Below are 25261 nucleotides of genomic sequence, written 5' to 3'. Positions count from 1 at the left end.
GTACACCGAAGAAGCAATGATGCAATAAAATCAAGATTCAGGAGTGAAATTAAAATTGAAGGTGGGACGATATCGATGTTCAGGATTCGCTGATGACATTGCTATCCTAAGCGAAAGTGAATAATAATTACATGATGTGCTGACTGGAATGAACAGTCTAGTGAGTACAGAATATGTACTGAGAATAAATGGAAGGGTTACGAAAGTAATGGCAAGTAGCAGAAATACGAACAGCATGAACCTTATCATCAGGATTGATGGTCACGAAATAGATAAAGTTAAGGAATTCTACTAGCTGGGCAGCAAAATAACCAATGACGGGCGGAACAAGGACATCAAAAGCAGACTAGCAATGGCAAAAAGGGCATTCCTGGTCAAGAGAAGTCTACTAGTATCAAATATAGACCTAATTTGAGGAATAAATTTCTGAGAATGTATATTTGGAGCACAGCATTGTATGCAAGTGAAACATGGACTCTGGGAAAACCGGAACGAAAGAGTATCGGAGCAGTTGAGATCTGGTTGTACAAATGAATGTTGAAAATTAGGTAGATTGATAAGGTAAGAAATGAGCAGATTCTGAACAGAGTCGTAGAGGAAATAAATATGTCGTAAACTCTGACAAGGAGAAGGGATATAATAATAGGAAATCTGTTACGACATCAAGGAATGACTTCCATGAGGGTCTAGAGAGAGCTATTGTAGAGGAAGACAGAGATTGGAATAAATCCAGCAAATAATTGATGACGTTGGTTGTAAGTGCTACTCTTAGATGAAGAGGTTGTCACAGCAGAGGAATTCATGGCAGGCAGCGCCAAACCAGTCAGAAGACTGATGTCTCAAAAAAAAAAAAAAAAATAGTAAACACAAGTATGTAGAAGAATTGGTACATTCATCGAAAGGCACCAGTCTGATGGGCAATTATTAGCCCGCCAAAGTTATGGTTGCCGTCTAAAGCATTCCAGTATCGAAATAGAGAAACGAGGATAGGGAGACACGCTATGTCGATAACCAATTATTATTATTATTATTATTATATCTCAGGAATATTACAATTCAACGATCTGTTATTCTGATTTTTGAAAATATAATTCCACGAGTATTACGAGATACGTAGTAATGTGATGAACTACCGTGACTGAGCGCATAGCGTCAGTGTGACTCAATTAGAGTGCTTAGGTGGAACGTGGTATAGTTCTTTGTCAGTCTCTCGTCCAAGCAGTAGACAACTTAGTGCTCCCACAGTTAGCAGAACTGTGTTTGTCGTTGTTAAGATGATTTGACGGCGCGCATGGGAACTTCAGTATGACGCTACTGGAACAACGAACAAACATAAAGTTCTGCCAGAAATAAGGCAAAACAGCTGGCAAAGCGTTTCAAACGATGCAGCAGAAGTACTTCGACGATGCATTGAGTCTCATTGTTGTGTTTTGGTGTAACGGACGGTTTCCACGAAGGAGAGATTTTGCAGGGTATGTGTGTTCTAGTCAGCCAGAAACAGCCACTGAACGCAGAGCTGAAGAGGTTGCGATGTTGGTGCGTGCTAGATATCCCCAGACGGTAGACAATATTGCAGAAGCAATAGGAGTCAGCCATGGTGCCTGCTACAAAATAGTAACTGATGACCTGAGCATGCTACGTGTTATCCGACATGGTGTGCTACGAGATGGACACATGATGACTTTTGGAATCATGATCAGTAGTTATGACGATGTTACCACGTTTCTCAACCAAATCATATCTGGAGACGAAAGATGGTGTTTTCTTAAGATCTGCTACTGTAGCGGCAATCCGATACCTTGAAAACGCCAGTATCGCCTGACAGAAATAACCACTTTAAGATAGTTCACAAGGCAAGATGATGCTGATCTGTCGTTTCGTTGAAATGAAATTGTTCACACGGAGTTCGTCTCAGACGTTGCAACGGTAAACAAAGCCCGCTGCAGGGATAGTATTCACCGTTTACGCGATTCAGTTCGTAGTAAGGATACTCTCCGTATTCAGCTGATGGCGCACCATGTGATTTTCATCCCTCCAACGTGGGCGTGGATTTCATTCGGCCAAAGAGGTCATACCTGCTCCACGATTAGCCATATGGGACCTTCCTGCCAACTTCTTTGTGGCGTTTCCAGCAGCTATACGACATCGAGTATTTTGAAGAATTATGTTGATCAGTTGGCTTCAGGCCAAATGCCAATAATCAAGAAACCAAAAATTAGTGTAGGCTGTGGCTGCAAGAAGATAAGCATGTAAAAAGGAGTGTATGCTGTGTAACTCGACATCTCGTGAGACATTCATCTTCTTGTGGATGCCTAATTTCTAGGCCTTAGTCTCGAGACGTAAATCGCTGCAGTAAGTGTTCTATTACCTGTCACTGAGACAGACACGTTCTTCATTAAAAATTAGTGAATACGGATAACATTCTTACTGATGTAAAAACGCTATTACTTTGGATGACAAGTTAATACGTCACAAAGAAGCGGAGGATGGAAGCCGGAAAAAACACAAGAAGAAGAAGTATTAAGCAGACAGATTTGAGGACAATATGATTATTCCCCCTTCATTGTGTAGAGCGGGCTGTTTTATATCAGGCCCATTACAAACTGTGAGTTCTTTTCAGTTAATTACCAGGAACGCCAACAGTGGAGCAGAGGGGGTTCCATATTCGAAAGCCGGTGGATGTGGCCGAGCGGTCGCAGTTTGGGATCTTACCTCGGGAATGGATGTGTGTGATGTCTTTAGGTTAGTTAGGTTTAAGTAGTTCTAAATCGAGGGGACTGATGACCACAGATGTTAAGTACCATATTGCTTAGAGCCATTTGAACCATTTGAACCATATTGGAAATAAATGGAAGGTCCTTAATAGTTCTGATATGCTCAGGACTGGGGGATTGGAACTATTTAATTCATTTCTGGGGCAATGTTCTACACTGATACGAATCAAAACTAAGTTTCCTTAAGTGGTTAATTTGCATGTATGTTGTATATGAGCAAGTATGCCAATGTAAGCGTTTGTTAATATCACAATGAGAGAAAACAAAGTAAATGGAGATGGAATGGGAAACATGAGTCTGAAACAGGAGTTAAAGACTCTGAAAGGCTTATTCTGTAGAAAGTAGTCCCTTTTTGTACACGAAATACCCTCATAATTGGTAATATCCTTGGGAGAGCCAAAGTGACAAAAAACATTCATCCGATATTGCAAGGCGAAATACGCTCAGATTTCAAGAGAAATACAATTACTACGATTCCGAACAAGGCAAGTGCTTACAAGTTTGAATATTATGTAACCACCAATCATGGCTGCTACATGCAGGCACCAATAGTTTACAGAAGACTCGAAAATTGGTAGGAGCTTTATATCGTGGAAGATAAGTTTAGGTTCCCTGGGACCGCAATGACCATACGAGTTGACGTTGGCAGAAGAGGTAAATCAACAGCATCTGTAGATAAAGATTTTCCCAATGTTGCTTCGAACACACTCTTTGAATTCTTGAGACAGTGGGGGTGAAATAGAGGAAAGAAAAGTTATAAACAACTTTTAAAGGAACTAGTGATGATACAGAGATCGATGAGGAGTAGGAGAGGGAATCAATTGTTGCGACAGATGTCAGAAAGAGTAGTAGTCTAACGCCAATGTTATTCGATCTGTACGCTAGCAAGTAGTAATGGAAACCAAGGAGGAATTTGCAGAAGAGATTAACGTGCACGGAGTACAAATAAAACATTGAAGTTTGCTGACGACACTACAGTTCTGCCATGTACAGGAAAGAACGTGAAAGATGTGGCGAATGGAATGACTAATTCTGGAAAAGACTTTAGTAAGATGAAAACAAAACTGAAACAGAGGTAACGAAATTTAGTCGAACTAAATTAGACAATGCTCATGTGTTATTAAATACAGGACTGAAAGTAGCAGATGACCTGCGCTGTTCGGGGAGCAAAGAAACTGATGGTGACCAAAAGAGAAGTCGTAAAATGCTGTCTGCCAAAATCGAGAAATAGATTTATGAGGAAGAAATATTTTTGAACATTAAATATAAATTTAAGTGTAATGAAGTCTTTTTTTGAAAGTATATTTATGGAGCCTTGTAGGGAACTGAAACGTTCATTCAAGAAGAGAATAGGCGCTTTATAACATAATGCTATAGAATAACATTGAAAGTTAGGTGGGTAAATCTAAAAACGAATGAAGAGGTACCGAAAAGAACTGCAGGAAAAAGAAATTTATGGAAAACTTTAGTATAAGAAAACGCTGATCGGATATTAGGCCACATCCGGGGGCATTAACTGGAGAGGGGGTGGGAGCATAAAAGTTGTATAGGTAGACAAAGACTGTAAGCAGGCTCAAACTGATGTTGCTTGTAGCAGTTCTGAAGAGGTAAAGAGGCATCGGTGGCACAGACAGGGGTGATATTTGCGTCAAATCAGTATTGGGACCGAAGACCACAACAAAATCAATTCCTAATAACGCACGCACTAATGCAAGAAAGTTAACAGGCTATTTTGTACATGTCACTGCTTTCTGATAACTACGAGGAGCGTTCATTAAGTAAGGAAACTCATTTTTTCACAGCCAATTTCAGTTGAAGAAATGCTGAATTTTTTGTGGATCGTCGTGAAATATGCTCTCTTCAGCTCCTATAGTTTCATGAAGATCCGATAGATGGCGGCGCAAGACGTAGTCTTCAAAATGGCACCTTGAACGGAGGTGCGTTGAAAGAAGAGAGTTGTCTTAGTCGCTTGTGCGGCCCGCTTCCACCCTTCCCACGTCTGAATTGTGCTGCTGTCACAACTATGCAGGCATATTTTAAAGCAAGAAACAATAATTACATAATTCAGCCACCAATAATTTACAGGAAATTCTTGGATCACCCCAGAGCCAGCCTTCGTTCGCCAGTAAACATAAGACAATATTCGCTAAATAACACATCTCGACTAGGAGCGGTGAGTACACATATAATCTCCTAATACTGTTGAACATAATGATGCGGCTTTAGGAGGCGAAGTTGGTTGTGCATCAAAGAGACAAAAATTTATCAACTTCTTCTTTACATCAGGCCATCATGTCTTTCAATAGCTTCGGATCCCCAGATTACAAAATACGTTGTGAGCTGTCATAGAGTTTCTTTTAATGGAAAACCAGAGCATTTCCGAAATTCAGTGGCACTCGCAGAAAGTTTACGGAGACCTGGCAATAAACAAAAGCACGGTGAGTCGTTGGGCGAGGCGACTGTCATCCTCGCAACAAGGTCTCACAAGAGCCGGGCGGTCACACAAAGCTGTGACTCCTGGGATGTTGGAACGTGCGGATACCCTCATTCGAGGTGATCGACAAATCAGAATCAAACACCTCGCCGCTCAGTTGGAGGTCTCTGTTGTTAGTGCTAACACATTCGTCCACCAACCTGGGCAGTCAAAGGTATGTAACTACTGGGTTCCTCGCCGTCTAACGAAGACCATAAAGAGCAAGAGACCAACTGTTCGGAATAGCTTGTGCGTTACCGAACTTAATTTAACAATTTTTGTCAGTCATCGTCACAGGCGATGAAACAGGGCTTTATTACTTCGTTCCGGAAACAAAATGGCAATACAAGGAGTGGCGCCACCTCACCTCTCCTCCGAAAAAAAAAAAAAAAAAATTCTGGGCTGAATCCTCAGACGGTAAGGTCATGGCGACGGCCCTATGGAAACTCAGAAGGGGTTGTTCCGTTTGATGTCTTCCTTCAATGTGCAACGACCACAATAAATGTGTATTGTGCTACCTGCAGAAAACTGAAGAAACGACATCAGCATGTTCACCGCCACAAAAATACGAACTAAATTCTCCTTCTCCATAACAACAAAAGCCTTCACCCAAGTCTGCGCACCCGGTAGAAGCTTCGAAGACTTCATTGGACTGTCCTCCCTCATGTAACCTATAGCCTGGATCTCGCACTTTCCGACTTCCAACTGTCTGGCCCAATGAAGGAACCACTCTAAACGAAACAGTACGTGCATCATGGGAAGGTTACTGACTCAGCAAGATGTAACCTCCGATGTCGACCAGTAGAGCAGTACCAAGCGGGCAAACGAGCCCTCATAGTAAGGTAACGTAATTCCATGGCACTAAACGGAGAATATGTTCAAAAATATGACTTTGTAGTCAAAAGAGTAAGGAATAATGTGGTGTGCTGGAATCCTGAGTAAAGAAAACCCAGGGACAGGAAACAAAATTGTTGCAATGCTTATTGAACGCCTTTGTAATAAAAAAGGAAAGGTCTGTGCAAGAGCTTCATAGTGTAACGATCGTGTCATTAATGACAAAGTGTATATGCAAAGAAACATGGGTCCATCAAAGAAACATTGTAGAATTAATTCCCAAAATTTTTCTATGCCTCTGGAGCCACACCATGCATGAACACGTACACATGCCCAGTTTCTCTCTCTCTCTCTCCCACACACACACGCACACACACACACACACATACACACAAACACGCACACACACACACACACACACACAGCTGCACACTGGAAGATACTAAGTTGTTTGCTTGAGTGAGTACACCTTTAGTCTTATTCTTTTACTTGGAAGTCAACAGTAAACTGGGTACAGGTAATAAATAAAAAAAAGGAAGAGTTTCCTACTGCTTGTCGACAAGAGACGTATTTGTAAACATAAGGAGCTTCACACTGAGCCAATCACGGATTGTTTACCTCCGATTAGTAAACGAAGGGGAAAAGGTCGGAAGACATCATAAATAAAGGCAAGCAAACGCTGAAAGAGAGGAGAGAGAGAGAGAGGAAGAGGGAGAGAGAGCGAGAGACACTACTGGGTGACTGTAAATAAGAGCCAGTGAGGAAAAGAGACACTGAGGAGTTGGAAGAGGAGGAAGGTTGGAAGGTTGAGAGAGGGGGATGGGAGGAGCACATTCTTGCCCGGGGCGGCGTTCGGTCGCCGCCGCAGCACTCCTGGGAACACAGACGGCGCGTGAGCAATCAAGAACGCGTCGGCAGAAAGCGCTCTGGGGAGAGGAGAGGCGAGGGAAGGGTGCAGGCAAACAGCACGGGCTGAGGCGAGGCTCGCCTGTCCTACCCTACCCCTCCCCTTCCACCCCCCAGCCATCACCCATCGCCCACTCCGGCGCGCCTTCGGTACACAAGACAGCCAGGCTGCGCCAGCGCCGCTCCCGGTAGCGTCTCCTTTGCTGAAGTCCCGGACCATCGGTCGTAGCCTCGGCTCTTGGCTTGCTTCTGACAGTGTGACATTGCCGTCTCTATTTACGACTCGTTATGAGTACTAAACACAAACTTTGTCGCCATAGAAGAAACGTTCGACAATGTGCAATGGCGCAAGATGTTCGAAAATATCGAGAAAATAGATATAACATACAAGGGAAGACGGGCAATATGCTATATGTATAAGAACCAATAGGGAATAACGAGAGTGGAACACAAAGAACGAAGCGCTAGTGTTCGGTGTTCAGACTGAGATGTAGTCTTTCGCCCCTACTATTGAACCTGTACGTAGAAGACGTAATAACTGAAATAACAGAAAGGTTCCGTAACGTCCTGAGAACCTGTAGGGAAAATCGGCACCGACTGACCGCCGTACCATCCTCTGCTAATGGTGGTGTTGAATGCGCTGGCGTTGAGCCAGCATACCTCACACCCTGACATTATCAGTTTTATATCAATTTGTAGTTTACGTTTCGGCGGACAGAACGGTGCGAGTAGTGAGGCTAGCGGATGGGGGCATTACTTGCGCATAACAAGTTGAGAATTTTAGTTGGACGGGAAGCGTGTCCGGATTACCAAGGTGGTTATGGCAACCGATTTAGAAAAACGGAGCACCTGGGTCCGAGTTGCGGTCCGACACAGATATTCGACCACGACTGATTTATTTCAGTGTCTGTAGGCGGCTGAAGTCCTGATTTCCCGTGTTACAGTTGTCTGTTTTCGTGACCTGGAGCCGCTACCATTCGGTCAAATTCCGCTTCAGTTGACATCACGAAGCGGCGTGCACCCCCTTCCAGTTCGCCCACCAAACAAAATGTAATGGCAGTAACGGAAATGGAACTGGGGTCATCATAATAGCAGTCAGCCCCGCTGGCCATATCCTTTCTTTATTCCATTTGTTTCTTCTTCATTTTCCTGACCGTGATTCTGTGCAGGTGACATCTTTCAAATTAAATCACTGAGAACTTTCATTGCAGAGGATGGCCCATTTCCTGACCGAATACGCTGAGTTACTGTGCTGACTACGGAGGGAGATATACAAGATAGATTGACTGGAATCAACAAATAACCGTAGAAAGTAATGAGAAGTGGCAGAAATTAGATTACAGACAAAATTAACTATAAAGGAAATACATTTCCTGTATGAATCTGCGAGCATTGGGAAAGTCATGTGAATAAAACCACCTAGATCTGTTAATATTATATTCCTTTATTTACTGCGGCGTTTCGGATACTGCCATCATCAGATCTCTAGTTAAGATCAGAGCAACATAACGAGCTACGGTCGTTTGTTACTAAACCTAAAATTACGAAACATGAAAAACACAAATGTTAATTTTCTTGAGAGTTCATTTTCAAGAACTTAGAACTTTCAAAACAAGGGCAGTATTAGAAATCAATGCCTAATCGGGCCGTCACCTGACTATATGGTACAAAAGAAGTGCAAATATGTAAGTTCTAGATGACAGGTGGGCTAGTGTGAGGCAGCCAGTATTTAAATTACAGAAATTGGAAGTCAAATTATAAATCACGATTTAAATGAGTATATTTGCATATTCAAGTGTAGTGCTCAATCTCGTAGACGATATTCTACTAAAAACTGTAGACAGAAGACTGACAGGGCCATAGTTCTAGACTTCTGTGGCACCATTTCCCTTACGTTTTATCATTTGCCCTTATTCCAATCTCTTGCAAATGTTTCACTGCGCAAATCACGTGAAAACATTTAAGCAAAATTTGTCATGGATTTCTGACCCACAACTTTTAAAATATCGGCTGAGAGGTCGTAACTGCCTGTAGCATTTACTTCTGTCACTGGCCAAGCTGGGTTCCACCCAGGATTTATTACAGTTGACCATATCATCACTCCACGCAAAATAATTAGTAAAACAAATGAGTGCCATATACCTCTTTGCCTTCCCTTTACATAATTAGAAAAACCATTCGATTCTATCGCTTACCCAGCTGTTTTAGAGGATATAAAAGGACAACGAACAGACGAATGTAAGATTAAAATAGTACATAACATATACAAGACTTTCACAGCACTTCTGAGTCCTAATGAAAAAAATGATGAATATTCCATTGAAAATGGGCAAAACAAGGTGACTGCATCTCCAATACCATTTTCAGCTGCCTTCGAAAAAGCAATGTCCGAACAGTGTTGAGTAGGAAAACAAAGGATATTCTCGTTCTGGTACAGAGAATAAATAACCTGGCGAGGCCAGACAAACGTGTGATAGCTGAAGAGGGGCAGCAGGGGAACAGGCTGGATGATTGACTGATCTGGCCTTTTAACACTAACCAAAACGCCCCTGCCGTACTGGTACTGCGAACGGCTGAAAGTATGGGGAAAGTATAGACGTAATTTTTCCCGAGGGCATTCAGCTTTACTGTATGGTTAAATGATGATGGCGTCCTTTTGGGTAAAATATTCCGGAGGTAAAATAGTCCCCCATTCGGATCTCCGGGCGGGGACTACTCAAAAGGACGTCGTTATCAGGAGAAAGAAAACTGGGGTTCCGCGGATCGGAGCGTAGGATGTCAGAACCCTTAATCTGGCAGGTAGGTTAGAAAATTTAAAAAGGGAAATGGATAGGTTAAAGTTAGATATAGTGGGAATTAGCAAACTTCGGTGGCAGGAAGAACAAGACTCTAGGTCAGGTGAATATAATAGGGGTAATGCAGGAGTAGGTTTAATAATGAATAAAAAAAAAGGAGAGCGGGGAAGCTACTACAAACAGCATAGTGAATACATTATTGTGGCCAAGATAGACATGAAGCCCACGCATACTGCAGTAGTACAAGTTTATATGCCACCTAGCTCTGCAGATGACGAAGAAATTGAAGAAATGTATGATGAGATAAAAGAAATTATTCAGATAGTGAAGGGGCATGAAAATGTAATAGTCATGGGCGACTGGAATTCGGTAGTAGGAAAAGGAAGAGAAGGAAACGTAGTAGGTGAATATGGATTGGGGGTAAGAAATGAAAGAGGAATCCACCTGGTAGAATTTTGCACAGAGCATAACTTAATCATAGCTAACACTTGGAACAAGAATCATAAAAGAAGGTTGTAGACATGGAAGAAACCTGGAGATACTGACAGGTTTCAGATAATGGTAAGACAGACATTTAGGAACCAGGTTTTAAATTGTAAGACATTTCCATGGGCAGATGTGGAAAATGACAACAATCTATTGGTTATGAACTGTAGATTAAAACTGAAGAAACCGCAAAAAGGTGGGAATTTGAGGAGATGGGACCTGGTTAAACTGACTAAACCAGAGGTTGTACAGAGTTTCAGGGAGAGCATAAGGGAACAATTGAAAAGAATAGGGAAAAATACAGTAGAAGAAGAATGGGTAACTTTGAGGGATGAAGTAGTGAAGGCAGCAGAGGATCAAGTAGGTAAAGGCACGAGGGCTAGTAGAAACACTTGGGTGGCAGAAGAAATATTGAATTTAATTGATGAAAGGAGAAAATATAGAAATGCAGTAAATGAAGCAGGCAAAAAGGGATACAAACATCTCAAAAATGAGACTGACAGGAAGTGCAAAATGACTAAGCAGGCATGGCTAGATGTCAAATGAAAGAATGTAGAGGCTTATCGCACTAGGGGTAAGATAGATACTGCCTACAGGAAAATTAAAGAGACATTTGGAGAAAAGAGAACCACCTGTATGGAAACCCAGTTCTAAGCAAAGAAGGGAAAGCGGAATGATGGATGGAGTAATAGAGGGTCTATACAACGGTGAGGTACTTGAGGGCAATATTATGGAAATGGCAGAGGATGTAAATGAAGATGAAATAGGAGATATGAAACTGCGTGAAGAGTTTGACAGAGCACTGAAAGACCTAAGTCGAAACAAGGCCTCGGGAGTAGACAACAATCCATTAGAAGTAGAGAGGATATAAAATGTAGACTGGCAATGGCAAAGAAAGCGTTTCTGAAGAAGAGAAATTTTTTAATATCCAATATAGATTTAAGAGTCAGGAAGTCATGTCTGAAAGGATTTGTTTGGAGTGTAACCATGTATGGAAGTGAAACATGGACCATAAATAGCTAATACAAGAAAAGAATAGAAGCTTTCGAAATGTGGTGCTACAGAAGAATGCTGAAGGATAGAAGGGTAGATCACTTAACTAATGAGGAGGTATTGAATGGATTTGGGGAGAAGTGAAATTTGTTGCACAACTTGACTAGAAGAAGGGATCGGTTAGTAGGACATGTTCTGAGGCATCAAGGGATCACCAATTTAGTTCTGTAGGGGAACGTGGAGTGTAAAAGCCGTTGCGGGAGACCAAGATATGAACACACTATGCAGATTCAGGGGGATGTAGGCTGCAAGACGCACTGGGAGATGAAACAGCTTGTACAAGATAGAGTAGCATAGAGACCTGCATCAAACCAGTGTCAGGACTGAGGACCACAACAACAATTGTCATTAATAACTTATGGGAGCGAGACGTCGACATTAAATAAGATCTTTGGTGTAAAACTAACAGTAACCGAAAGGGGAACGAAAGAACAATGTTCGGCTCCAGAAAAAAAAAAAAATAATTGACAAAGAGAACAGATGTTATCAGACGTACAAGAAACGTCAGACATAATAGGAAGGGTGAATACCCTGAATTGGTACTGGAAAAGATGGCAAATGGTCATAACAAGTACTGGATTGGATGCCACTTTACCAAATAAGACCAAAACGAAGGTGGCGCAGAGACTTACTAAATCCATATGAACTCGAAAAGAGAAGGTCAAGATCGCCAGAAATTAAAGAACCTGCTCGGTTCTTATTTGGACGAGGACTCAAAGAGGCAACGCCACCAAGTGAGCGAAATGGCTATTGATGATGATAATGATGATGATGATGGTGATGATGATGCTTTGCGTATTCATAAAACTGTCCTTTTTAGATGGCGGCGATTATTGCAAGCGGAATGTGCTTCAATTTGTCAAGAAATTTTCACTGAGTAAGCCACACAGTAAAACGTATATAACGAATACTTTTCATTGTTATCTCAGTTATCCATGATGGGGAGGGATAGCAGCGGATAAAAGTCGCCTTCCATCCAAAAACTGTACACAATTTAAGAGTAGTTGAAAGTAGATAAAAACAGATAACAAATATTAGATTTTTTAAAACATACACGTTTGTGTTCAATATTTACGATATTTACATAAACACGAACGACAATGGCTGAAGATAAAAAAGCGCTGAGACCTTGTACTTAGGAAAAGGTAGGATTCTGTGTGGTCGTGGCCGTAATAAAAAAAAATTGTTCAAATGGCTCTGAGCACTATGGGACTTAACATCTGAGGTCATCAGTCCCCTAGAACTTAGAAATACTTAAACCTAACTAACCTAAGGACATCACACACATCCATGCCCAAGGCAGGATTCGAACCTGCGACCATAGCGGTCGCGTGGTTCCAGCCTGAAGCGCCTAGAACCGCTCGGCCACACCGGCCGACGGCCGTAATCACTTGCCATTGGTTGCTCAGTTCTCTTTTTTTAAAAAAAAAACACGTATACTTTATTTGGATACAACTGCAAATAAAGTTGACAATAAGGAACAGTTATCAAATTTGACTGTTAAGACACAATGTCTAATTAAAAAAAATTCTTAAGCAAGTTCCACTCACGGCTGAAGGCCTTATTGACGAGAAATCCAAATTATTTGTCGGCTGAAGGCCCCAATGGTAATAACTAAGATAAGGTCGGGATAGTAAATTCTTAAGAACCAGTTAAACTGCTCCACGAGATTCAAAAATTATTGAAAAACATAATCATCAAAATTTCGCTATTAAGAGACAATATCCAACAAAAAAAATTTTTTTAATATTATAATTTTCAATTACTACTGTTCGGTCCTTCAGCAGAGCAAGAGTTTGAAATTCTTGCTAATAAAGCCTTCAGTCGTGAGTGTAACTTGTCTTAAGAAATTTTAATCAGACAAAATATCTTAACACTGAAATATAGATTATTTTTCTTTAAATAACTCTCGAAGAAGTTTAATTGCTTCTCAAAAATTTGCTATCAAGGCCGTCAGCCGTCAAATTTTTTTCAGTTATTACTGTTGGGGCCTTCAAAAGACAAACAATTCTATTTGCTTGTCAATAAGGCCTTCAGCCGTGAACGCAATTGGTCTGCTGCTGCCACTTTTGGACAGACAATGCTAGCAAATGTAGTGGCGCCAGTAAATACAAGAAGAAAACGAGACGCCACTATCCCTATTACGCGATGCCAACCTACCAACGTGAGCCACTACACGGCTCAGCACGTTGGTGGACAATATAGATAACCTTGAAAAATATTATTATGGATGATTATCAGTTGCCAATAAAAATAATCTGCCATGGTAATGCGAGTAGTGCTATGGTGGAACACTGATGATGAAAATGATTGTGGTTTCAATAGAGGTAGCTATGTGGAGAAAGACAATGAAGAAAAACAGTAGGACAGTGTGAGGTAGGGAGTTCAGTGACTATTATTCATTATTGAGTAAGATGAGTAGGAGTTGCTTAAACGCCGACTAGAGAGGATTGGTAAGGCCTGTACGTGCATGGAGGCTGAATATGGATATGGTGGTGTAGCAGTGTACATGGACTGGGGACAAGTGAGTGACACTTTAGGTGCCAGAACTGGGTTTTGCGATTTGTGTATTGGGTCAGAAGGTGCTCTATTGAGAGAGGAAGGTGTGGGGCGTGGGTGAGTTGGTACAAGACGCGAATTGGGGAAGGTAGGTGAATGTGAAAGGTGATGTGGAATGCATGTCTTTCCAAGACGTACAGATTTAAGAGGAGGCGAAGATCCAGGCAGCTCTGACTTTGATGTGGATGGAGCGAATGGAGGATTTGTGTGTGATTATAATGGTAGAAGGATGTAGACCCCCAGCAGCGAGCTGTTAGGATGTTAATCGGTATCCACCTTTGTCTATGCATTCGATGTTTTTGTTTTCCGTCGAGGATTAATCCTAAATACTATACAGTTTAATCAGAGGGATGGGTAGGTTATAATGAAGAGATTGCTACATCGAGCGGTGTGACTAAAGACAGTGCCTTAGTTTTTCTGTTGATTTTCTTGAAGTTTTCACCACTCCACCAGGAGTTTCATGTAGCGTTGAGAGGAAGCATTAAAGAGTCAAATATTGTGGTGGGTGCCTCGTTAGGCGGTGTCGTTTGCGAATTTCAGGAGGTGAGTGGGGGTTAGCTTTTGGTAATGTCTTCTGTGTACCGGATGTAGAGGGAGGGGTTAAAGGACAGGGCCTCGAGGCGGATCAGCTATGGGGTGAAAATGTGGGAGCACGTGAGATTTTTCATGATATATTTAGGACGTCGTGAAGGAATGGTGCTATAAGACGAAAACCGTTAACTGGGAGTTCATGGGTACGTAGCCTGAAGAATGGTTGAGAATGTCGTGTCTCGTCAAAGGGTGTATACAAATCAAGGCAGACAAATGTAGTGGATTTTCCTTTATTTATTTGATGGAAGACAAGGTGAGTACAGTAAAGAAGTTGGTCATAGACATAATTATTGAGGCAAAAGCAACGTTTGGTGATGGAGTGGGTCATTCGATTGAAAGGTGCTGATGAATTCATTGAGCATGAATGATTTCAAGGACTTTGCTGATAACTTATGCAAGGCATATAGGTCATTGGACGATGTCTATACGGGTGATTTGATGCAGAAAAGGAAGACTTTTGAGGTGTTCCATTGCTCTGTGAAATAACTTATGTAGACGTTGATATTGCAAGGGAGAGACTATGGGACATTCCTTGAGTTTCACGTAGCGAAGCGAAGATCCAAGTTCGATAGAGTGAGTGACGACGCTGAGAATGCTACTGGAGATTCACGAAGAGATTGTGATACATGAATCACGGCGTAAAGCCCACAGAAACCATACGTGGGGAAAATATTGTGAACTGGCGTTCCGTAGTACTGTGGTGATATAAATACGGGGGTGGCATATGGATGTGGTACGTATTACTTCCAGACACGTAACACGAAGAGGTGAAGTGTCCATGAAAGCATGCCATGGTCGTGGATGCACACACTGCTCTCAGCAAACAGCGACTGATGATTAGCAGACATTCTATGAGCTGGCTTCTAATGTCGTACGAGTGTCTGTTGGTGCAGCCACTAGCCACGATCACACCAGTACGGTGTAGATCCTTACTATAACATCCGTGGCTGATTGTAAGGCGCTGCGTAGAGTTCGGGAGTCTTCTGAAGGTTCGACTTTTTCGTTGTTTGGCATGATCTTTACCTTCGTTCTTGAAGCCCACTTGCCGTTGTGTGTTCCGCTCCTGCTGATCGTTCATCTAATAACGTTTAAAAAATCTATAGCTGGTAATTCTGTGTATCTCTTCACTCCACAGACGGTAACTTTGGCTGGCTTGTCTACTGTTTCATTGCCATATGTGCCACAGTGTGACTCTACCCAGCGCACAGTAACTTCCTGGTACCTAGTAAAAATTTGACACAAAGGCACTTAGGAGGCTAGTTAGCATTCTCGTAAATATCCGTAGATCTGTAGTTAAGCTGGCTAGGTCGCACGAAACTTCATACGACAGATGAAGAACGACTTTGTTGATCACTAAGTATGCATGACGCTTTTCGTAATTATTTCTATCTTCAGACATCCAAGTTCAAAGGTAGCACAAGGACAATAGCGTTACCAGCTGTGTAATTAAAATGGTTCCTATTTGTGATCTGTAACGTTAGATTCAGATTGCCATATGATACTGTATGGTTGGATCTTCCACTGTGCAGATGTATTAAGAGTTCCGGGAACGATCTAGTACCAGGAAGGATAAAGAACTCAGAACCCAAGTGCCTTTCGGCGTATTGAAGTGCTCGAGAAATAACGGAGAAGTAATCTGTCACATTGCTGTTATTTGAATAATTACAGTCAAAGTTCGGGTCAAATGCAGTTCTACGTCCCAGTACACTGGTACGGTGTTTGGCTTAAAAGCAGAGGATTCACTGTGAGAAACGATTCGTATTTATGTGTGAGTCAGCAAGAAATACTTTTATGAAGCCAATACCTAGACGTATAGCATAACGTCGTTAAGGTGTAGACGTCTTGTAACTTCTGATCTTGTGCGAAGTGCGACCGTTTGAGTAAAATATCCGCATTCAGGCATCGAACGAGAGATAAGTGCAGGCTCAGTACTAATATTTGTCTAATTGTCTTAGACAAGCGTCTGAAGCTGATCCAAAACAAAGACAACCATAAATATATACGGACGTATGAAAGCAGGATACTGTCATAGTGTAATACAGTATCTGATACAGCTCCCCATCTGAAACCTATGATAGATCGCTATATATTAGCGGACCTTTCGCAGTCTGCGACAGCTTCTGTGATATGTGTTTTCCCACCGAAGTTTGTTGTCGATATCTAGTCCAAGAAATTTTTGCTACTGTCTTGACGAGTGGTTCATCCGGGCCAAAATTCGGCATCTACGTGAGATAAATCCTGTACCTGGTGAAGAGTGGAACCGAAACCTTGCTAACTGATATATCAAAACCATTGTTCAGCACATACGAGTGTAGTCTAGGCATACTTATATCCATGATCTGCAGGCAAACACGAAGGGTGTGAGTCACTAAATTTATCGTTAGTATACAGTAAAAGGGTTACGTTTTGTGAGAGACGATTTTATAGATCCAAAGTAAATATACTGAAAAGCAGGGGTGAGATAACTGATCCCTGTGGTAGCTCTGTATTTGTCATCCTTGACACTGCATAATCACTGCGATTTTCTAGAGTCATTGATCGATATGAAAGTAAGCAGATAAGTTTTCTCGCGAAGGTACCACGAAAGATTTGTCTCCGCATTTTGGTTGCCAGCGTCTATAAGTTGACCTCTCTTGATTATACGTGTTGTTCATGTAAAGAATAAAGGTAATGAAATACCAGTTGCTGCTGAAATATATCTAGATATCGGTTACTAAGTTTATTACTGTTTCGTTCGTGCGGTCTCCTCTCCGAAATCTAAATTGTATTTTGGGGAATAAGTTGTGATGCTCATACTAGCACTCAGCTCAATGTTTGAAATCCTTTCCAGCACTTTCCGCAAACAGCTCACGAGCGTTATTGGCCTACATCAGTTTGTTTTATTACACGGTTTACCGTGTTTTCTTTCAGCACTAATCGTGATGTATTTCATTCAGAGATACAGTTCTTTTGTCATATATATTATTAAAAATACTAGCAATATTGTTCCTCCCTCTTTGTGTTGTGGAACAGATCATTCAGTGTTTGCCAGTCCCTGGGGCACAACTTCTCCAAAGTAACAGCGATCTGTAGAGTTCCGCAACAGTAAAGGGTTCATTTAGGTTATGATCTCTTTCCCCATCAGTTTTCTGTTGTTCAGCTTAGCCTAGAGCCAAAAGTTTCGAGAAGTCATCCACTAATCTTTTCAGGAGCGCTCTTTTCCTCTTCTTTTTGCACGCTCTAGGTGTAATAGTAGATATACCTTGTTAGAGATATGACAGAATTTTTTTTAAATTGGTTCGTATAGCTGGAAAGATTTGAAAACCATGTTTTCGTAACCAGATTTACGTGGCTGGATTATACAAACGAAAAACTTCGAGACTTTCGAACTTCTTAATTTTTTTCTAACTATATCAGTTTTTTGAGTTTCTAGCGCCTTGGCGTCTATTTATCAATTAAAAGAGCACCAAATTCTCTACAAATGATTAATACTATGTTTCTCTGCAACCAGTATGAAGAGCGCTACAGTTCGTCAAAAGTATCAATTTTTAAACTTTTGTGCAGAATGGCAAAGTAACTAGCTTTTGACACTTTTATTCCAGTGTATGTGTATATAGTACAAATATATATTGTGTTATTCATTGGAATTTAACAGGTCACTTTACTGTATTCATTTGATCCATGCGGACTTGGGTGATTCCTGGACATACTATTATTGTAATTCGTACATCACTAGTCGGAGTTGACGCTTGAGAACTACAGCATTGGTTCACCCATATTTATAAACGTACAAAATTTATTCATTGTATTATACGAGGGTTGAATAAAAAGTAATGCTTCCACCTTCGTTAATTGGATTTGGATGGGAATATTTCAATAAATCAAATGCAGAAATAATCCTTGGAATCGCCAATATTCACTTTTCCACATAATCACCAGCCAATTGCTTATATATCTGCCAACGATGAACAAGTTTTCTGAAGCCGTCACTGAACCCATCGTGCACAGATCTTCCGATAGCCTAGCAAAGCAATAATGTGACCCACACGTTCTTGTGAAATGCCGATTTTGATACGACGGTCATCCTGATTCAATCTGTCAACATTTTGCTTGTGAAACTCGATGGTTACTGTCACAGGACGTCCAAATCTTTGTGTGTCACGCAGGTCAGATGTTCCCGCCTCAACATCTTTACACTTACTCGCCCAAAGACGCACAGTACTCGCGTAACACAATCACCATAAAATGCATTCATTCTTTGATGAATCTCCTTTGGAGTGACACCTTCTGCTGTCAGGAATTCAATGACTGCATGTTGCTTAAATCGCATTGACCGACCGTCTACGCAGGGTTCCATACTTTACACTGTAACAAAACAACCGTTCAATGCTAAGGTTTCCCGCCAACTGGGGCTGTAGAGAAGAGGCTACAGATCAAGCCAGTACCTGCCGCATATCAATACTGCCAACTGTTGAAGAGTTACGAAAGTGGAGGCTTTACTTTTCAGTCATTCCTCGTATGTAGTAAATATACCGTGAGAGAGAACTGAACAACTGTTAGCTGAAATTGGCTAATTATACTCATATGAAGAAACCATAGGTATTTCATAGTAATTAAAAGGTATTAACATCTACGAATTGTTACTATTATCACTTCTGGATGCACAGTACTTCAGATATTGCAACTTTTGGCCCACGTGAGGTGGAAATGTGAATGACATACGACACTTAGAAGGGCCAAGTTCTTTGGTGTCATCAGAAAGGCCCTGTGTATTAGAATCAGAGTAAGTAGACCGAGTCGGCCCACGATTACCGCGTTCCTCAACAGTCAGTCAGTCTCTTCCAATTCACTGGGTTCGAAGCTGTTTCCTGAAGAACTTCAATAAATTCTACTTCTTCTTCAGTTTTGTCGTATAGTTCAGGCACGATATCACAGTTCACTCCACTGCAGCTCTTGCTAATGGGATAAAACTTAAAACCTGCTTTTTTGCAGAAGGGTGCTGTGAAACTGCTCAGGTCACATGAGCAAGAAATAATGTGAAGAACCGACTCATTACAACGGGCCACAGATCGGAGTTACTGTGCCCAGGCCCATGTCTCAGGCGGGTTTTTTCTCTTTCCCATCCGTCTCTGGACTTGGTGTTGTTAGATTAAATTAGCTTCATGGTGAATATCTAGTACCGCGAAGGGTCTAGTGTATGAGAGATGCTGACACAACCACTATGCAGTTCGGTAATAACTGTTCTCCAGGTGTTATTTTTTCTTCCCGTATCCTTGAACTTGCCAAGTGCTGCATTTAGGTGCTCGTGTTTCTTAATGAAGTTACAAAACTTAATTTGTCCTCTCCCAAAAAAAGCAGACGCTGTATTATACCACCTAACAACGTGAGTGAGCAGAATATGTTGACTGCCGAACATGTAGCATACAGTGCACAGCCACTTGTCTTTTATACTTCTTCCTCCTAGCTTTGGAGAAAATGTTTCGTTGCCTTGACATAAACCAACCGTAAGAACAAGGCGATAAACATCTTCTATCACTAGAATCATACTTCCAAAGTCGTCGGCACTTGAAGTGGCAAACATTACAGTCACAACATCAGCATTTACTTGTACCGTGTCCACCTCAACGCTACACTCGCAAAATACCTTTTTAAGAAGCGTGATCAAGTGATTCTCGTGTCATTCGTAGCTCAAAATTTGTCCTGAGAGATTTGGTTTACAATCTCTGATTCAGACACAACTTTAACCGAAGAATGTTTCCGAGACCAACGAACTCTCTAAGACAACCTTTTTGTGACATTTCTCTGACTCACATGGGTGCCCATCACATACAATAGCAATATGAGATTCAGAAGACGATACCGGTAAGATTCTGCTATTGATATGAAGGAAATTTTTCGAAGAAATGTCACTTTGTGTATAAGTTATGCTCCATAAAAGACAAAACATTTCTTTGCTACAAGTGTCTTTATATCCTTCACTGGAACAAATGCGTTGTAGAATGTAAATTTTGTTCCTTTTCGCGTACGTTTTTCTGAGAATGCAGACACTGGATACGGAGCAAGTTCATATTTCGAAAAGACTTTGATTCTTCTCCACTTTATTTCGTTGAGCAATGCCTTTGGAAAAAGAGTTAAAAGATGATTAAGAGTAACTTAAATGCTGCCAGCTTTTATAATATTTCCCGCATAAAAGAGAGTCAAAAATTTATCTTTTCCATGGAAATCGGCACCAGCTTTTCTTTTCGTACCTTTTTCTCCTCTTCGTGACACATACGACAGTTAACGTTCTCCGTTCCAACAACACCACTAGTGACAGACGTTATAAAATCACTTTCGGAGAAGTGAGGATGCACTGGAAACCAATCACTAAGCTTACGAGAGACCGTGCCAACTTGTTTGATGAGACGACTTCTTGCATCTGGGCCTGTATGCTGTTCTAATGTTACATCGCACAACAACATGGCGCATAGCGGAAAGTTGAATAGCAACATATAATACGTGATATATTTCTGTTATATGAACAGAACGTGTAATAAAACTACCCACAAACTAATATTTTGGAAATCTGAAAAACTGATTTTTTTGACGAAGTGTAGCGCTCTTGGTTCTTCGTACAGAAAACTGTAGTAATGAAATTTGTAGAGAATGTCGTGCTCTGTTGAACAGGAAATAAACGTGAGAGCGTTAGGAACTGCGATATTTTGAAAAAAAACGTGAAAAGACCGAAAATTTCAGTGTTTTTGACAACAGAAAGGTTAGACAACGTAATTTTTTTTGAAAAAACTTTATTTTACATGTTTTACTGGTTTAACTAGGTAAAAAAGGAAACCTACCTCCATCTTTTACACGGTATATGCTTTTTTCTGACAATTTGACTTAATAATTAGGTTAATTTGTTGTTAGGTGAATGAGCTGGGTACGTCTTTGTTGAGGTAGTTACTCAAGTGTCTCCATATAGATTATTTCTTGTTTTTGATGGTAACTTTACTTCCATCTGCAGTGAATTGAGGGTTTATTTAAATTTCTTCTGAAGCGTGCTCTCTGTACAGTTTCATTGCTTCCCTTCGTTCCAAGAATGTCTCATTGCATTCCTTTTCAAACAATATCCGCAGTGTTTTAGATTTCAGAACAAAGATTTTATGTGTGGGATGGATACCGTTTCAGCTTCTTCAACTGAGTAGTAAAGTTCGCGTAGTCTGTTCCTGTTTCCCTACATTCTGGAAACGTCCGTACCTTTCCGTAAATCATAGTAGTGTATTTATTCTAGTCCTCTCTCCGAATATTCCACCCATAGGTTGGACACATGACGCTATATATATCCACCGCGTCACATCTAAGAACGGTGGGTAAATGATCAGATTGAAGGGGTTAAGTAAGCAACTGCTTGCCTTCTGAAGTATAATGTTAAACTCGGTAACACCAAAGACGCGACCGCAGCTCTCAATACGTCTGCTATCTCCCTCAGTGATTATTCAGTATTTATGAGTAAATTTTGTGAACTGAATTTAAGGGAATGAAATCGCTGTGGTCACATGCATTTCTCAATCCTTCTTTAATAAAATATAAATCGACCCTGTGGTGCTCCAATCAGCAGGGACTTCCTGACTTGGCCGGCATTCATTGACTAAATTTGAAAGTATTAATTAAGTCACCCAGCATTACTCTGCAGTTAATAAATTCAATATTCCATTTGGGCCGCAAGCACTGCGATTTTTTAGGCTTTTAATACCTGAGGTCGTTTAATTTTAATAAGTCGTATTGTCCTATTGTATGGTGAGTCACATATTCTATATCCGTTGCAGCAGGTTTCTTACACGACTGTGTTACACAGGATTTTATTCATTGTTCGCTTCAGATTACATTGATTCTAACTTTGCCTCTTTCCGAACAATTTAAGCATTTCAATAATTCATAGGGAAATCTGTGCCTTCCATGTGTTTACGTTGCATGTTGTCACTTTCTCAATGTTCGGAAACTGGTAAAGAGGAATCGACATGTATTGACGAAGAAATTCTCTGACTGACAAGGGATGAAAATCGTTTCCGCTCCTTATCGATTAAGATAATTTTTGTGACCACTATTGTAACCCAGTGTTACATGGTTGAAAATGGTGCACCATTCCTGGCACATATGTTGTGAACTCCGAGTTGATACACCAAAAAATCAGGATACTTCAGTCACGACAGTCCTAAGCAGTATGGCTGTTCCATGACATTATGTCTCGTCTTTACGTCGACTCACCTTATAGAGTTGATTCCAAACAACCGACTGGCAAACACACACACACACACACACACACACATCTTTTTCGGGGGTCCTGACGTGCGTCACCGACGGCGGGTATCGTAACCGCTTACTACTACAACGCATTCGACACTTCTCTGAACAAAGCGTATAATGTGCGCAGTGTGAAAGTACGAGATAAATAGAATGTGAAGAATCGATAAGAGCCTGTTGCATATCCAGTATTTCAAATAATGTACAGGAATGCATATAAGAGCCTGTTGCATATCCAGTATTTCAAATAATGTACAGGAATTCATCCGGGAGATGTATTCGACATTTTGACAGCTTCTCACACTCCCATTTTCAGGACAAACCTACAGCAAGTAAGCCATGTGCAAGGGAATTTAAAAACTCACTTTGCACAAGAAATCTGTAGAAATAACCTCATACATACACACTGTAAACACCAATCAACCTAAGATGACCGAAGCCATACTTTACCGATAGCGAAAGTAATAACCAACGTGTGAGACAGCATTATCGGTCTTCCCCGGTTTTTGACAAATCGGGCTTTAATTCCATGTGGATATCTGCTCCCTGCTGCAGTCTGGAACCGCAAGACCGCTACGGTCGCAGATTCGAATCCTGCCTCGGACATGGATGTTTGTGATGTCCTTAGGTTAGTTAGGTTTAACTAGTTCTAAGTTCTAGGGGACTAATGACCTCAGCAGTTGAGTCCCATAGTGCTCAGAGCCATTTGAACCATTATATCTGCTCTCTGTCTTGTCAAGAAACATAGGGAAAGTGTTAATGCGAAGCTACTGGCCATTAAAACTGCTACACGACGAAGATGACGTGCTACAGATGCAAAATTTAACAGTCAGGAAGAAGATGCAGTGATATGCAAATGATTAGCTTTTCAGAGAATTCACACAAGGTGGGCGCCGGTGGCGTCACCTACAACGTGCTGTCATGAGGAAAGTTTCCAACCGATTTCTCATACACAAACAGCAGTTGACCAACTTTGCCTTGTGAAACGTTGTTGTGATGCGTCGTGTAACGAGGAGAAATGCGTACCATCACGGTTCCGAATTTGATAAAGGTTGGATTGTAGCCCATTGCGATTGCGGTTTATCGTATCGCGACATTGCTGCTCGCGTTGGTCGAGATCCAATGACTGTTACCAGAATAACGAATCGGTGGGTTCAGGAGGGCAATACGGAACGCCGTGCTGGATCTCAACGGCCTCGTATCACTAGCAGTCGAGATGACAGGCATCTTATCCGCATGGCTGTAACCGATCGCGCAGCCACGTCTCGATCCCTGAGTCAACAGATGGAGAAGTTTGCAAGACAACAACCATCTGCACGAACAGTTCGACGACGTCTGCAGCAGCATGGACTATCAGCTCGGAAACCATGGTTGCTGTTACCCTTGAATTTGGGTGCACGAATGACAAAACCTCATTTTTTCAGGCGAATCCAGGTTCGGTTTACAGCATCATGATGGTCGCATCCGTGTTTGGTGACATCGGGGTGAACGCACATTGGAAGCGTGTATTCGTCATCGCCATACTGGCATATCACCCGGCGTGATGGTATGGGGTACCATTTTTTACACGTCTCGGTCACCTCTTGTTCGCATTGACGGCATTTTGAACAGTGGACGTTACATTTCAGATGTGTTACGACCCGTGGCTCCACCCTTCATTCGGTCAATGTGAAACCCTACATTTCAGCAGGATATTGCACGACCGTATGTTGCAGGTCCTGTACGGGCCTTTCTGGATATAGAATATGTTCGACTGCTGCCTTGGCCAGCACATTCTCCAATTGAAAACGTCTTGTCAATTGTGGCCGAGCAACTGGCTCGTCACAATACGGCAGTTACTACTCTTGATGAACTGTGGTATCGTGTTGAAGCCGCGTGGGCAGCTGTACCTGTACACGCCATCGAAGCTCTGACTCAATGCCCAGGCGTATCAAGGCCAGAGGTGGTTGTTCCGGGTACTGATTTCTCAGGATCGATGCACCCAAATTTCGTGAAAATATAATCACATGTCAGTTCTAGTATAAAATATTTGTCCAATGAATACCCGTTTATCATCTGCATTTCTTCTTGGTGCAGCAATTTTAATGGCCAGTAGTGTACCTTACCCGTTGCTTATAAGTTTTCATTGTCAATACACTCTGACGTCGATGTTCTTTGGTTATGTGGTGACGCTAGTGTTAACAGTGGACGTGTGTAAGTGTGTGCATGTATGTGTGATTTACCTTTCCGGAATTTCTGTACAAAGTGAGCTTTTAAATTCTCTTGTACAGTGCTTATTTGCTGCAGTTCTAACTTGAAAAGAGGTTTCATTGACTTTCTTTTGGTGGTTAAGCAGTGTGTCACAGTTATTCACAGGCGCTTGCAGAGTGTCCACAGACACCTGGCAGCGAAGAAAAGCATGTTGTGTGGTTGGGGGAGGCGTCTGTAATAGGTTCAATACTTCCAACCGGAAACGAAACAGCAATCCCTGGCGTGGCGACGCATAACCTCACCCCCCAAGAAAAAGTTCAAAGTCGCACGCTCAGCCGATAAAG

This window comes from Schistocerca serialis, chromosome 6 (genome assembly GCF_023864345.2).
Source record: "Schistocerca serialis cubense isolate TAMUIC-IGC-003099 chromosome 6, iqSchSeri2.2, whole genome shotgun sequence".
Classification (NCBI taxonomy): Eukaryota; Metazoa; Arthropoda; class Insecta; order Orthoptera; family Acrididae; genus Schistocerca; species Schistocerca serialis.
The sequence above is the reverse complement of the archived record's forward strand: the minus strand, read 5'-3'. Positions refer to the sequence as shown.